Genomic DNA, 15,881 nt, shown 5'->3' on the forward strand with positions numbered 1-15,881 from the left:
ATTCACATCCAAATACGATATACGTTCTGTTGAGTAATTTAATGTGAAACTTAAAAATCCTGTTGAACTATTCATACATTCGACAAAGAACAACAATTCCTCGCTGTTTCCATTCCAAATAAAGAAAAGGTCATCAACGAACCTACGGTAGAACCCAACATATTTCTGGAATTGTGGTGTAATAAATAGGAAGGACTCTTCCCATTGTGCCATAACCAGGTTGGCGTAGCTATTGGCACAGGACGTGCCCATAGCTACGCCATCCCTTTGTGAGAAAATGTCGTCTCCAAACATGAAAACATTATTCAGCAACACTGTTTCTAGAAGTAAAGCAAAAAAGTCTATCCTTACATTTGTAAATTCAGAATGATTTTTCAGGTATTCCTGTATGTAATGTATACCTAGGTCATTGGGGATCATGGTAAAAAGGCTTACAACATCTAGTGTAACTAGGATGTAATGTACATTATCCTCCAATGTTTTTGTGTACTCATACAGGTCCAAAAGGAATTGCTTACTGTCTCTCAATATGAACTTGTTTTGATTAACCAGGGGTCTAAGGTGATATTCAATAAAAATAGAGAAAGGTTCAGTCACCCAGCCTTGTCCAGCTACGATCGGCCTCATGGGTGGATCCTTTGCCGATTTATGAACTTTGGGAAGTCCTTGTATAATGGGGATTAATGGGTTGTTTACTTTGAAATAATCGTATAGTTCCTTCTGAATACTACCAGAAGCTAACAGCTCATCAAGCATGTAAAAAACTTGTAAGGTTTTGTCTATAACTACATCCATACCTATCTTTAAATATGAGGAGGTCTCTCCTAAGAGCATTCCCATCCTTCTATTATAGTCCAATGAATCCATAAGGACAATGGGGCCTCCTTTGTCAGCTGGTCTTATTACAATAGCCGTATCATTCTTCAGGTCATTCAGTGCTATTCTATGATTAAAACTTAGATTCTGTTTATACTTAACATTCCTTGTTGTTTCAAAATGCTTATAAATGTCATTCTCAGTAATCTTAGAATAAACATCCAACAGCGGATGTAACTGGGGGATGTATACACTATTACTTCTAAACCTACTAATGTCCTGTCGATCAGGCATATTACCAAATTCAAGTTTCAATTGAATGTTCCTTACAAACATTTTGATGTCAATGATGGAGTCAGCAACATTTCCCCTGTTGGTGGGTATAAAACTAAGGCCCTTATTAAGAACATCTTCCTCATATTTATTCAGAACTTTCTTGGAGAGATTCACAATCAACGAATCGTCTTCTCCCACATTCTTTTCAGGGTAGGCCCTTGTTGTTCCCCTCCTGAGCCTTTCCTCTTCTGTCTGCCCCTGCTCATCGATCTCGTTCTCCCTTGTTGTTGCTTCTGTGCTATAGGGAAAGGGGTATTATTATTGCTGGGGGGGACCTTTCTTCTGACCACAACTTCATCTGGCTTCCTCATACTGCTCACGGTTGAAGGGTCAGGTGAGGGTTGGTTAACATGCGTGTCTGCTCCTTCTACCACTAACACCTTATTCCCCCTGGTTGTAGAATTATCTAAATTACCCCCATGTTCATCTTCCTGAAAAACAATTTCAGTATATGAGACATTCCTTCTTAAATTAATATCGGAACTGCTTATACCATTGATTGGTCTAGATGTAACTGATTTATCAGCACCATTCTCACCACTAGAAACATCTCCTTTCATTGTATTTACATTAAAATTATGTTGAGGCCCTTTCCCTGGTGTAGGTCTATAACCACCATTATTGTTAACCAAAGTAGGCCTGTCTCTGGGCCAAGTAAATACATTTGAATTCCTGAAATCCCTTAGGTCCCTCATAATTTTATTCTTCTTTTGCTCAATCAATCTTCTTTCTAAAACCATGACATTATCTATTACCCTTTCAATTTTAATACCAACATTTACATTCACATACTTCTTAATGATTTTATCATACAGATCATTGACTCTTAGTCTAAGACTCTCCTCTTCAGGTAAATGGAACCTGATTAACAACTTCATATAGTTGTTACTAAGCTCAATATTGAGCTGTTGCCATTCATATAAGAGGTCCGGTATAGAGTCACCTGAAGTTGGCATTTTTAGAATACGTAACCCACGTGGAATGATCTGTTTATCCAAACATGCTTCAAAGTACTGTCGTTGGATTTGCAACTTTTTCAGCTTCATTGTCTCATTTTCTAGTATTTGTAAGTCATTAGACAAACTCAGATAGTTCTCATTATTATTAGCAGCATTTACTGAGCCAAAATCCGGCTCATAAGAAAGTAATAAGTTTTCCCCACCAGTCACACAAGCATGGAACCGTCCCAACCCATCGCTAGGTTGGACAGTTTGCGGTACGTACGGTAGCTCAATGTTTGAGGCAGCATTGTCGGCCATATCCACAGTCCAGGAGTAGAAAAAATCAATGTATAAAAGTCAAATATTACCCCTGAGCATGGGATGTTACACCAGCAGATAAAGTAGAAAATAATCCAAACAGCCAATGGTGCTGGTGTCAAACGGCCTTGAACAAAATACTTCACTGGTAAACACCAACAGTTTTGTATAAAGGAAGGAAACCTTACACAAAGTCACTCCAATCAACCAGAGTTCCAGAAAATCCAAATATAAATCACCACGCTAATACTAGCAATGTGGAGCAATAAATCCTTTTAATACACAGTGAGCGCTTTCGCCATGCGGCTTCTTCAGACTGTTATACAATAATAAAAACTCTAACAGTTACATATATAACACATACCCTCACCCCATTGGTTTAAAAACTCATCACATACATTCAAAATGATTTTGTCAACAAAGCCCTCATGCAGAGCTAGCCTCTTCGTATTTGCAGAGAGGGTAATCACCAATCCTATAAAACATCCTATAAAACATTCTATAAAACATTCTATAAAAGCGTCATTTCATCACAGCAGCAGCAGTACATAGGGAAGTAAATGCGACTAAACATCAATATAAACATTCAAATGAACTGCAGCATTTTCCTAGTTTAATAGGAACAACAAATAAACAGTGTGAAGACACTCAGTATATTCACATGCAACAAGAGTAGCCTCCGTATTGAATAAGCCTATACTAAACATTGAATGTGTGTGTGTGAAAGAATTAAACCTATACTTACTCAAGGATAACCATCCAACCCTTAAAATGCTTAAAATCCTTAAAAACCTTAAGCGTGGTAAGGAAAGCTACTTCTTCCTTTTAATAACAGCTGCACTGTTAACGCTGAACTGAACAGCGTCGCTCAGAGAATCGTCGTCAACTTTCCTTAAAGGGGACGACGTTCTGAATGCTAACAGCAGATTTTAAGGTTGATACCTCAACTACTGACGGAGATTTACGAACATTCATACATAGCTATTTAATACACCTAACTGTTTAATCAACACGCTAACATAATAATGAGCAATTTCTAAATAAAGGGCTATTTTAAGAAATACCTATGCTTCCTGCTAAATAATGTATCTAAACTGCATACAACTAGTCCATAAATAGTAAACACATCTAAACATAAAACTTCCAATTACAAAACTTCTGTAAAACCTCTACTAGGACCAACTAGGGTTAGATCAAGAAATATAACATATCGTCACCATCGACCCAGGCTCTTACCGTATGCTAAATGCTGAGGCGCTTGCATTGCAGCTAACAGAATCGCTTGCAATTGCATAGCCACACACCCTTCAACCAAGACCGGTCATAAATCGACAAATGGTCAAGTCATACTCAATATTACCACATCTGACCATACAGTGGGTCATAGTAATACCCATCAGTCGGGCATACAAGCATGAAACAAGGGGTAAACAGGAAAACAGGCAGGGTGGGAAAAGGGGAATAAAGTGGAACAAAGAATGTCGGAGAAAGGAAAGAGGGGGAGGGAAAAAGACAACAATAATGACCAATGGAGGAACAGGCAAAGGAGTGCAAAACACGAGGCAAAAGCCCGACAAAGAAAGGGACCTGCCTCCATGCATGGTGGTGAGGGGGAGGGGGGAAAAAGGGAAAAAAAGGGGCTGGGGAAGGGTGAGGGGGGAAAAATGTGTATGTATGTGTATATGAGTGGTGAATAGGATTAAATTGCTGGGATGTCTAATGTGATCTACTGCTTGGGTACAAACAACCTCCTCTTTCGAAGGAAAGGTCTGACCTGCACTCTGTCATTTAATCCTGGGTATAGGTCAGCCCTCAATCTGATAATCCATCTCGTCTCATTCTCCAGTGTAAAGTTAACTATGTCACCTCCTCTCTTATTGGGAGTGATTTTTTGGATGACAAAGAACGAGAAGGTATGGCTGGACCCTTTCTCTTTATGGTGTTTAGCTAGGGCATTAACCTCAGATGCTGTCCTAATCTGGTAAACATGCTCCCTTTTGAAGCCTGGGGTTTTCCAAATTAAAGTTTTTCCAGTTGTTTTAACTAACAATGTTTGGTGGAAAATTAAACCCCTTTGGGGGTATAATGAAATCATTGTTTCATTTCACACGGTTGATTCCCCATGTGTATTAGTGCTTGTACAGTGTTCTTAGCCATTTTCCCTCTTAAAAAAAATTTCCTTAAATTAGGGACTTTTATCTCCCAACCCATATTTCCAATTTCTTTCTAAATCTAAACCCAAATGTCTTAGTATAGAACCCCATGAATTTTATTCAAAAAAAATTCACTGGATTCAACTGGTTAAAATCTGGGGGGGGGAAAAGGTTTCTTAGTATTTTTGCTTGATTCTAACTTTGAAATCAAATGTTTATAAAATTTTTCTTAAATTTCCTTTAAAACTAAAAAAACCTTCAAGTTCACTTTGTTCACTGGGGGTTCAACCTGACCCTCTTTCCCTATTCACACATTTGCAATATTTGGGGTCAACTACTCCTTGAAATGTTTTTAAAACATCTTCCTAGGCTTTGTTTAACATCCTTTAACCTGTTGATATTAATAAACTTAAATTTTTTAAATTTAATTGAAAAAAAATCCTTTGCTTTTCATTCAAAAAAAAAACCCTCCGCCTTCCAAAAAAAAAATCTGAATGGTAAAAAAATTTCAATTGGGGGAATAAAAGGGGCCTTTCCCATTGGCCATTTTGCTAGGCACCGGGGTGAAGTCGCCCCCCTTTTAAAAAATTCGCCAAACTGAAAAAATTTTTAGCAAACTTTTAAAAGGTAAAAAAAAAGATTTCAGAAAATTCGAATTTTTTTTCAGGTTTTTGTATGTAAGTTCCCACATTTAGGGTAAAAGGTTAAACATTTTTAATGGTTTGTACTTATCCCCCAAATTTTTTTTTTGGGTTACTTCTCCAAAAGGAATTGTTTTTTTAAAATTAATTGTTTTATTAAAGGGAAGGTTATTAAAAAAAAGGAAAAGGTTCATCCCCAGTTGCCCCTCGATTTTGGGGGACCCTTTTGGTTTTATGTTTAAGTTTGTTGGGGGGGAAAAGGGGGTTTTTTCTTTGAAATAAGTAAGTTCCCTGAAAACCCCGAAGTGCTATAACTTTAAAAATTTTAAGGGTCTTCTAACCATCCATTTTTAAAATAGGGGAATTTCCTAAGATTTTTCCCCCTTTCTTTTAGCCTGCCCTAAAAAAGGGGGGCCCCCTTTTCAGGGTCATTAAAATGCTATCATTTTACTTAGTCTTTTATATTAAAATTTTTGTTTAATTTAAAATTTCCCTTTTGTTTAAAATTTTTTAAAAGTTTTTCCGAATTTAAATAAACCCCAACACATGTCTGGGGTTTAACTATTACCAAATCAATTTCCCTTGAAGGTTTCCCAAATTAATTTCAATTGAATTTTCCAAAAACATTTTTGTTGTGGGTAAACACCCTTTTGGGGATCTAATTATTAAGAACTTTTTAATTTTTATTCAGAACTTTTTTAATTTCCCTCGAACTTTTCCCCTTTTTTTGGGGTCCCTTTTGTTCCCCTCCTGACCTTTCCCTTTGTTGCCCCTGTCTTTTGGTTTTTTTTGTTTGGGGGGGAATTTTTTCGGGGGACCTTTTTTCTCCCAACTTCACGGTTTTCGTAGGTTGAAGGGTCGGTTTTTAACACTTCCTTTTAAAAACATTACCCCGGGTTTGAAACAAATTAATGCATTTTCCCTAAAAAAATTTCGAAGGGTTTCCTTTTTTAAATGGAACTGTTATACCATTTTTCTAGAAACTTTTATGAATTCTAATAGAAAACCCTTTCTTGTATTTCTTTAAAATTATGTTACCCTTTCCGGGTTGGGCAAAAACCCCCATTTTTTCCAAATCCTGTCCTCCAATAAATCTTCTTCCTAAACCCCTTTTCCCCTAAATTTTTATTTCCTTTTCCTCAATTTTTTTAAAACCAACATTACATTACCCTTTAATTTTAATCCAACATTTCATTACTCTTTTAAGATTTTTCTCAGTTTTGATTTTATTAAACTCTTTTCAGGTAAATAAACCTGTTAAAAATTCATATAGTTGTTATAAGTAAAATTTGAGGTTGCCATTTTAAAAGATCGGTAAACCCCTGAATTTGGGTTTTAAACGTCCCGTAATGTCGTTTTAAAACTTTAAAATATGTCTTATTTCAATTTTTAGCTTACTCATTTTCTATATTTTAAGCATTAGACAAATCGGCTCTTTAAAAAATTTTATAAAAAAAACCGGCCAAAGAAAAAAAATTTTTTCCCCACCATCCCAAAGGGGAAACCGTAAACCCTGCTGGGTTGGCAGTTTGGCCTACTCAAGTTTGAACATTGTAACCCAATCCGGAGAAAAAATCAAGAAAAAGTAAATACCCCCAGCATGGGTGTTCCCACGTGAAAAAAAATAAAACGAACTTGTAAAGGGAAAAAAACTTCACAAAAAACCCAACAGGTTGGGAAAAACCAAAAATCACCCAATAACCAGATTAGAAAATCCTTAAACCCCCGAAAAACGCAATGGGAAAAATTTTTTAATACAATAACTTTTAACGTTAAAATAAAAAAACCAAACTTTTAAAACCCCCTCCCCCCATTTTTAAAAATATTCAAAAAAATTTTTGAAAAAAAAGCCCTCATGCAGAGAGTTTCATTTAAAAAAACCCCAACCCTATAAAACATCCTATAAAACTTTATAAAACATTCTAAAAAAGTTTTTTCATAACACAATAAACTAAATGGATCATAATAAAACACAAATAACTGAGTTTTTTCCTATTTAAAGGCAACAAAAAAACGTTGAAAACCTATTTTACATAAAAAGGTGTTTAAAAGATTAAACTTAATTTTTAAAAAATTAAACCATCTTAAAATAACCTCCCCCTTAAAAATGCTTAAAATCCTTAAAAACCTTAAAGGGTAAGGAAAGTACTTCTTCCTTTTAAAAACACTACTGTTACCAACCCTCCTAAATGGCAATTTCCCCAAAAGGGGGCCTTTTTAAAAGTTTTTAAGGTTATACCTAATATACAATTTAAACTTTAACTCTTTTTAAAACCCCTCTTTTTAATCAACAGCAAAAAATTAAGACAAAAATAAATATTTTAAAAATACCAGCTTCCTGCTAAATTGTTCTAAATGAAACAACATCCTAAATGAAACACACTAAACAAAAACCCCAATTAAAAAATTCAAAAAACCCTCATAACCAACTATTAGTGAAATAAAAATACCCCGCGGCCCTTTCCCGATGAAAGGGTCGAAAAAGGAAGTTGAAGAAGAAATTAACCCAAGAGGTCAAAAGAAAAGGCAATAACCAATAACCACAGCCCAACAGGGGAAAAACGAAAACGGGGGGCATAAAAGTGAAAAAGGGAAAAGGAAAACAGGGGGTGGGAAAGGGGGGAAAAAAGGGAAAAAAAGTGGAAAAAAGGAAAGAGGGGAAAAAAAAGGAAAGGGGGAAAAAAGGCAAAGGATAAAAAACCGGGCAAAACCCAAAGGAAGGGACCTGCCTCTGCATTTGGGGAGGGGGAAAAACCCGGGGGGGGGAAATAAAAAAAAAAGGTTATTATTTTAATTTTAATGGAAAAAATTTGGGGGATGCAAGGACAGTTGGGGAAAAAACCCTCCTCTTTGGGAAAGGCTACCTCATCTGTTTTTAACCCGGGGTAATCCCCTAATCTTAATACTGTTTTTCCATTAAAAGAACTTGCACCCCCTCCTTTTGGGGAGTTTTTTTTTGGGATACAAAAAGGAAAAGGTTGGGGGACCCTTTTTTTTATTTTTTTTGGGGGTTTAACCTAAATGTTCCCAAATTTGGAAACATCCCCCTTCTTCTCAAACCCGTTGGTTTTAAAATTGAACGGGGCTCTTCCAGGTTGCCAGTAAATAATTTTTCTCCCAAATTTTGGTTAAAAATATAATATCGGGGGGAAAAAAATCTTTTTCTTTAAATAACATCATTTCATTCCCCCGGTTAGTTTACCGGGTTTAGATGCCTTAGATTTTCCCTAGGAAAAAAAAAAATTTCCAAATTGGGTTTGATTTTTAAAAGTATGTGGGCCCATTTTTCCCTTAATTAATCAAACACTAAACCCCAATGCCTTCATATATCTTAAAACTAATTTTTAAAAAACTAAAATTCATTTTCATGGGTTAAACTGGAATAAAACTGGGGGGGAAAAACTAAAATTATTTTCGCCATATTTGGCTTTAACTTAAATGTTTTTCAAAATTCTTCTTATCCCTTTTTAAAATTCCTTAAGCCTTAATTCATTTTCAACCTTCCTGGGGGGATTAATGACCCTAACCTCCCCCTTCATACATTAGAACAAAATTTTTGGGGTGTCATCCTTTAAAAAGGGTTTTCCTAAAACAAAATTCCAAATTTTGAAAGGTGTTTAAGGGAACCCTAAAAAAATTTTTTCCGTTGGAAATTTAAGGGAAAAACAAAAATCCTTTGCTACATCTTAAAAAAAAATTTCTTTTTCCAAAATAAAAAAATCACAACGCCTAGGTAAACAAATTTTCTAATTGTTTAAAAATAAAGGTTTCCCCTTGTTAACCAGGTTGGGGTTTTGGAAAACTCCCATCTAGCCCCCCTTTAAAAAAATTTTCCCAAAAAAAATTTTGAACATTTTTTTCAAAGAAAAAAAAAAGTTTTCCCTTAATTTTAAATTAAAGTTTTTAGGTATTCCTTTTTAATTAAAGGTCATTACTAAAAAAAGGTTTACCTCTGTGAACTGGGTAATGACTTTTAAGTTTTTTTTATATGGTAAAAGGTTGTTACTTTTAATTAATTTTTTGATTAACCAGGGGCTAAGGTATAAAATAAAAAAAGGAAAGGTTGTCACCCACCTTTATAGGGGCCTCTGGGGGATCCTTTCCTTTATGCGGGGAATCCTTGAAATGGGGTTTTTTTTTTTCTTTAAAAAACGTATTCCCTTCGTATCCAGGCAAAACCTATGTTTAAAAAATTTTAAGGTTTTGTTAAAACTAACCATCCTTTTTAAAAGGGGGCTTTAAAGCATTCCCATTTTTATTAATCCAAGAATTAAGGAAACCTTTTACTTTTTATTACAATCCCTTATCACTTAATTCAGTCTTTTTATGTTAAAACTTGATTCTTTTTATACAACATTCCTTGTTTTTTAAAATTTTTAAAAGCTTTAGAATCTTAAATAAAATCCAAACTTCTGGGGAGATCACTTTTACCAAACCTCTTTCCTTCTCAGGAAAACCTTTTTTCTTAAAGCCTTCCTTTTGTGCTGTATCACCTTTCCCTTTTGGGTGGGTATAAAAAAGGTTATTAAAAAATTTTTTTTTTTAAAAACTTTCTTAAAACACAACCAATCGTTTTTCCCCCTTTCTTTTCAGGGTGGGTTTTTTCCCCCTCCTGGCCCCTTTTTGCTCCCCCGTCATATTTTTTCCCCTTTTTTCTTCGGCTATGGGAAAAGGGGGGTAAGGGGGAAAAGGGGTTTAGTGGGGCCTTTTTTTACCAAAAGGTTCCCATACTCCCCTTGGTATTCAAAATTTTTTCATGGAAGTAAACATGACTTTAATTGGAAAAAACGGGTATTAAAAGATTAGGGGATTTTACCAGATTAGGACAGATTGGGGTTTAACCTCTCCCAAAAAAAAAAAAGGGTCCACCCATACCTTTTTTCCTTTTATCCAAAAACACCCCCAATAAAAAAACTTTTTTTTCATTTAAAAGCGGGGGTTTCTTCTCCTTTCCCAAAAAAACAGATGCAGGCAGCCTTTCCTTGGGGGGTTGTTTGACCCGCGTTCCATTGCCCCCCAAATTTTCCCTTTCCCCCTTCCTCTCCCCTTTTTTTCCTCCTCACTCTTCCCCAGCCCCTGTTTTTTCGCCCCTTTCCCCCCCTCCCCCCTCCCCTTCACACCATGCATGCAGGCAGGTCCCTTCCTTTGTCGGCCTTTTGCCTCGTGTTTTGCACTCCTTTGCCTGTTCCTCCATTGGTCCTTATTGTTGTCTCCCCCCCCCCCCCTCTTTCCTTTCTCCGACATTCTTTGTTCCACTTTATTCCCCTCCTTTCCCACCCTGCCTGTTTTCCTGTTTACCCCTTGTTTCATGCTTGTATGCCCGACTGATGGGTATTACGTATTATGACCCACTGTATGGTCAGATGTGGTAATATTGAGTATGACTTGACCATTTGTCGATTTATGACCGGTCTTGGTTGAAGGGTGTGTGGCTATGCAATTGCAAGCGATTCTGTTAGCTGCAATGCAAGCGCACCTCAGCATTTAGCATACGGTAAGAGCCTGGGTCGATGGTGACGTATATGTTATATTTCTTGATCTAACCCTAGTTGGTCCTAGTAGAGGTTTTACAGAAGTTTTGTAATTGGAAGTTTTATGTTTAGATGTGTTTACTATTTATGGACTAGTTGTATGCAGTTTAGATACATTATTTAGCAGGAAGCATAGGTATTTCTTAAAATAGCCCTTTATTTAGAAATTGCTCATTATTATGTTAGCGTGTTGATTAAACAGTTAGGTGTATTAAATAGCTATGTATGAATGTTCGTAAATCTCCGTCAGTAGTTGAGGTATCAACCTTAAAATCTGCTGTTAGCATTCAGAACGTCGTCCCCTTTAAGGGAAAGTTGACGACGTACCTCTGAGCGACGCGGTTCAGCGCGTTAACAGTGCAGCTGTTATTAAAAGGAAGAAGTAGCTTTCCTTACCACGTTTAAGGTTTTTTAAGGATTTTAAGCATTTTTAAGGGTTGGATGGTTATCCTTGAGTAAGTATAGGTTTAATTCTTTCACACACACACATTCAATGTTTAGTATAGGCTTATTCAATACGGAGGCTACTCTTGTTGCATGTGAATATACTGAGTGTCTTCACACTGTTTATTTGTTGTTCCTATTAAACTAGGAAAATGCTGCAGTTCATTTGAATGTTTATATTGATGTTTAGTCGCATTTACTTCGCCCTATGTACTGCTGCTGCTGTGATGAAATGACGTTTTTATAGAATGTTTTTATAGAATGTTTTTATAGGATGTTTTTATAGGATTGGTGATTACCCTCTCTGCAAATACGAAGAGGCTAGCTCTGCATGAGGGCTTTGTTGACAAAATCATTTTGAATGTATGTGATGAGTTTTTAAACCAATGGGGTGAGGGTATGTGTTATATATGTAACTGTTAGAGTTTTTATTATTGTATAACAGTCTGAAGAAGCCGCATGGCGAAAGCGCTCACTGTGTATTAAAAGGATTTATTGCTCCACATTGCTAGTATTAGCGTGGTGATTTATATTTGGATTTTCTGGAACTCTGGTTGATTGGAGTGACTTTGTGTAAGGTTTCCTTCCTTTATACAAAACTGTTGGTGTTTACCAGTGAAGTATTTTGTTCAAGGCCGTTTGACACCAGATCCCACTACTGTGTTCATTTTTACAACACTTAGGCAAGTGTTCCAAACCAGCATTGAGTGACTGCAAGCATTTGTGTACTTAACTGCTCTGTAGGAATGACACCTACCCCCAATTCTACTGTGTATGCATAGAATGGTAGAGGCTTCCCCCACCCATTTTAGCAGATAAACATTATGGGCAAATAAAGTACAGCTAATGTAATGACTTTAAATAGCTGGACTTCAACAGCTGTGATAACAGTTCCAGTGTGGTGCATGTGATTAATAGCCACATTGTTAGTCAGAGGAGTTGTATAGCTTGATGTTCAGTTCTAGCATAGGAAATAATTTTGTGTGAAGGTTCTAACATCACACAACAACCATTACATCACATCAGTATTATCCCTTGATATGCTGCATGAACACATATAGCTCTGTATTTCATGGCAGTAGAGATTTGTTCTGGCAATGTCAAGGTGAGAGTGCTACTTTTGCACATACATTGAGTACTGTGGTATACATGAGTGTGCTCCATTTCTTGGGTGGTATGTGTACAAACATACAGGGAAACCTTCCTTCACCACAGAACATTGATATAGGACTGATCACAGTTGTGTGCACATGAGCATATTAATTTAATTGCCATCAGTCTGACAGACTGCTATGATATTCATTATCAGGGATCCTTTCTTAATTCACACATTAATTTCAGTTGTTTGTGACAATACCCATTGCTACCTTCTGTGGCAGATGCTGACAACACAAAGTGTTGTGCAATACATTGCATCATAGTGTGGTCCTTGTATCTATACCCATCTGTCTGCACAATAATTGTGTCAGCCAGGAGTGCCTTATGCACGGGTATTGCATCTGTCACACTTTGCTCCCACATTTGTAAGACCACACACACCTACAGATGGGATGCATAACCATTAGAATATTAAATTGCATTATACCTTTCAGTGGTGATCCTCCTCCTACATGTGTTATGCCTACTTCTGTGGTGTATGCAGTTAATACTTAGGTCACTGCTAACATTGATGGAATGCGTTTGATTCTTGCAAAGGCCAGTATCTACAGCATATGCACTGTGGCTTCCAAGCCATTCCAATTTTCTAACATGTTCTATTGACGAAATGCACACTATGCAAATATCTAGTATGTGTGTTCTGTCCTTCCTGTAATCTCAACTCTTCATGTTAAGGACATTCATATCTCATGTAATCCACTATGTTACAATGTCAGTTTGTGCAACTGTCACATTCTATATCATGTCTGCTTTTATTTACCTATATTTGCTCAGGAAGTATAACCACCATTAATTATTATGACATATTGACATCCATATTGCAGAGTTGTATATTGCAAAATTGTCTTTGTAATATAAGCCACTTTAACTCAATTATCTTTGTTCACTCTGAACTTTTATCATCCCCTCTTACATATTTCTGTATACATCTCTTTGATTAGTGTGCAGATTGTCGTCAGTACACTTTACCTGCCTGCTAGCCCATCTATTGTAGTTGACCTCAACATTTACCCTCCTCTCCTACTTAATTCTGTATTCATATGTTTCATTTATGTGCACATTATACTCATCACACATTCTCTGCCTGGTACAGCTTGCATTATTTGCCCTATGTAGCCCTTTTGAATCATATGAAAAATATAATGCACAAAAATTAATACACAAAAAATAGTCAAACGTATGTTGAAATAAAATGAAATGAAGCCTTATAATCCTATATTTCTAAGGGCTTCAATTTAAGCAGACAGTAAATGGAACTAAACTCATTCAGTCCTGGCCATGAACATGCATTCAATCTGAGTTGCCAAAGCAGCTCCTTCCTTTCCAGATGAAGCCCTATGGGTCCACCCCTTGGATCAGACTGAATCTGGTCTATCATCATGTATTTGAATGAGTGACTTGATGAGCTAGTATCCTTACTTTTCTTAGTATTATATTCATGTTCATAAATTCTGTCTCTGAGTCTACATTCTATCTTACCAAAGTAGAACCCGAGACAGCATTTGCAAGTAGCCAGATAAACCACAAATCTTGAATTACAATTATACTTATTTTTCAACTGAAAAACTTCCCTTCTTACCGTGAATGCATTCCTTATTTTTTTTTAGTACAACAGGAGCAAAAGCAACATCTAAACATTGCCCCTGAATTACCTTTTTTCTCCTTATTGTTCATATTCTCAAAAATATTTTTAAAATTAGAACCCTTTCGATACACTATACTAGGGGTAACACTCACTTTCATTCTAATCTGCTTATTATTCAATAATATTTGCCAATTTTTATTTAGTACCCATCTGATTAAATTATGCTGGCCGTTATAAGTAGTTATGAAGGCCAAACTGTACTGGGTGTTGGAATTATTTTCTATGTCCAAATTATCCACTACATTATGATCCTGACTAGAAACTGCCGTATTCTCATTCTCATGAAGTGAATTATTAAATGTACTTTTATTATAATAATTATTATTATTATTATTATCATTATCATTATTAAACCAAATGGGGCAGTAAAAAACATTCTCCCTTTTATTCATAACTTCCATTTTAAGCTCACTCAACAGATAGGGTACATATCCCCTCCTTGAGAACATATCACACAGTAGTCCTTCCATCTCTCACCAGCTAGCCCTTCACCACTGATCTCTTCTGGTGATAAGGGTGTGCACTGGTGAAATGCAAGAATTTGTTAGAATATGTGGGTTTTCAATAAATCTTTGACACATATTTGTTGTTGATTCTGTCTTTCATTAAATTAACATCCAAATAAGAAAGTTCCTTATAACTCACATCCTGAATAAACTTTAAAAATTGAGTTGTTTTATTTATATAATCAATAAACTCTGATAGCTCTTGTTCACTCCCCTTCCAGATGATACAGATGTCATCCAGGTAGCTTGTATATAGCTGTAGTTTACTGCAATGTTCACTAGTTAATACAAAATGATGCTCCCAATGTGCCATCACCATATTGGCAAAGATAGCCCCACATGGTGAGCTCATTGCTACCCCTGTGTTCTGTAAAAAATACCTGCCTTCAAAATATATATATAATTATTCTTAAGGATCAGGTCTAATAATACTTAATTTAAATATAATTTGCTATGAGAAACACTTTTCTCATGCAAAAACTGCAAAACCCACTGAATTCTCAGGCCTTGGGGTATGGCAGTGTACAAATCTTTGACATCTACGTTGACTAGTATGTCTGTCTCAAAAAATTCCAAATTGTTAATAATACTCAAAAAGTGCCGTGAATCTTTACAGATTTGATCTTCCCTTTCTAAATAACATTTATGTTCGGTGTCCAAATATTTAGCACATCCTGATGTAATTTAATTCCTACTGTCCACTATAGGACGCATAGGAGGATTAGCCACAGATTTGTGTATTTTAGGTACACTGAACAGGGAAGGAATTCTAGGGGAAGCCATATTAAGATAATTAAACTCATCCACTGATATTGTGTCTTCTATAAAAAGGTCATTCAAAATGTGATATATTTTCTTTTTAGCTACATTCATTTCATTACGAGAGACTTCATGATAATCACCCATAGTCAATATATCAAATATTCTGGTATTGTAATCACAAATGTCCATAGCTACTAGACCCCCTCCCCCTTTATCAGGCTTCATGAGCCTTATTTTTGTTGTTTTAAAAACTGTATTATTTCATATTCTGCCCTTGTATTAAATTGAAATTTTCTTCTATTTGAGTCATTTCTAATATCCAGTTCACATACTTTTTCAAAACCTTGTAAAGTAGGATGTAAGGGGTTAAAAGTGCTTAGAATATTATGTGATAGAAGGTTAACAGTGCTTGGAATAACATGTAGCTTGAGTGTTATATTCATTAGTAAACAATAACTTTAAGTAGACTTTCCTAAGAAACATTTTTAAATCTATCAAAACATTTGGTACATTCAATTTAGTATCAGAAACAAATGTTAACCCTTTAGATAGTAAATCAGCTAACTCTGTGTTAAAGTCACTGGTAGAAAAACTATACATTGTAAAATCACATTCAGTATTCATGTTTTT

Source organism: Protopterus annectens, chromosome 3.part0 (genome assembly GCF_019279795.1).
Source record: "Protopterus annectens isolate FY-2018-M chromosome 3.part0, PAN1.0, whole genome shotgun sequence".
Taxonomy (NCBI): domain Eukaryota; kingdom Metazoa; phylum Chordata; order Ceratodontiformes; family Protopteridae; genus Protopterus; species Protopterus annectens.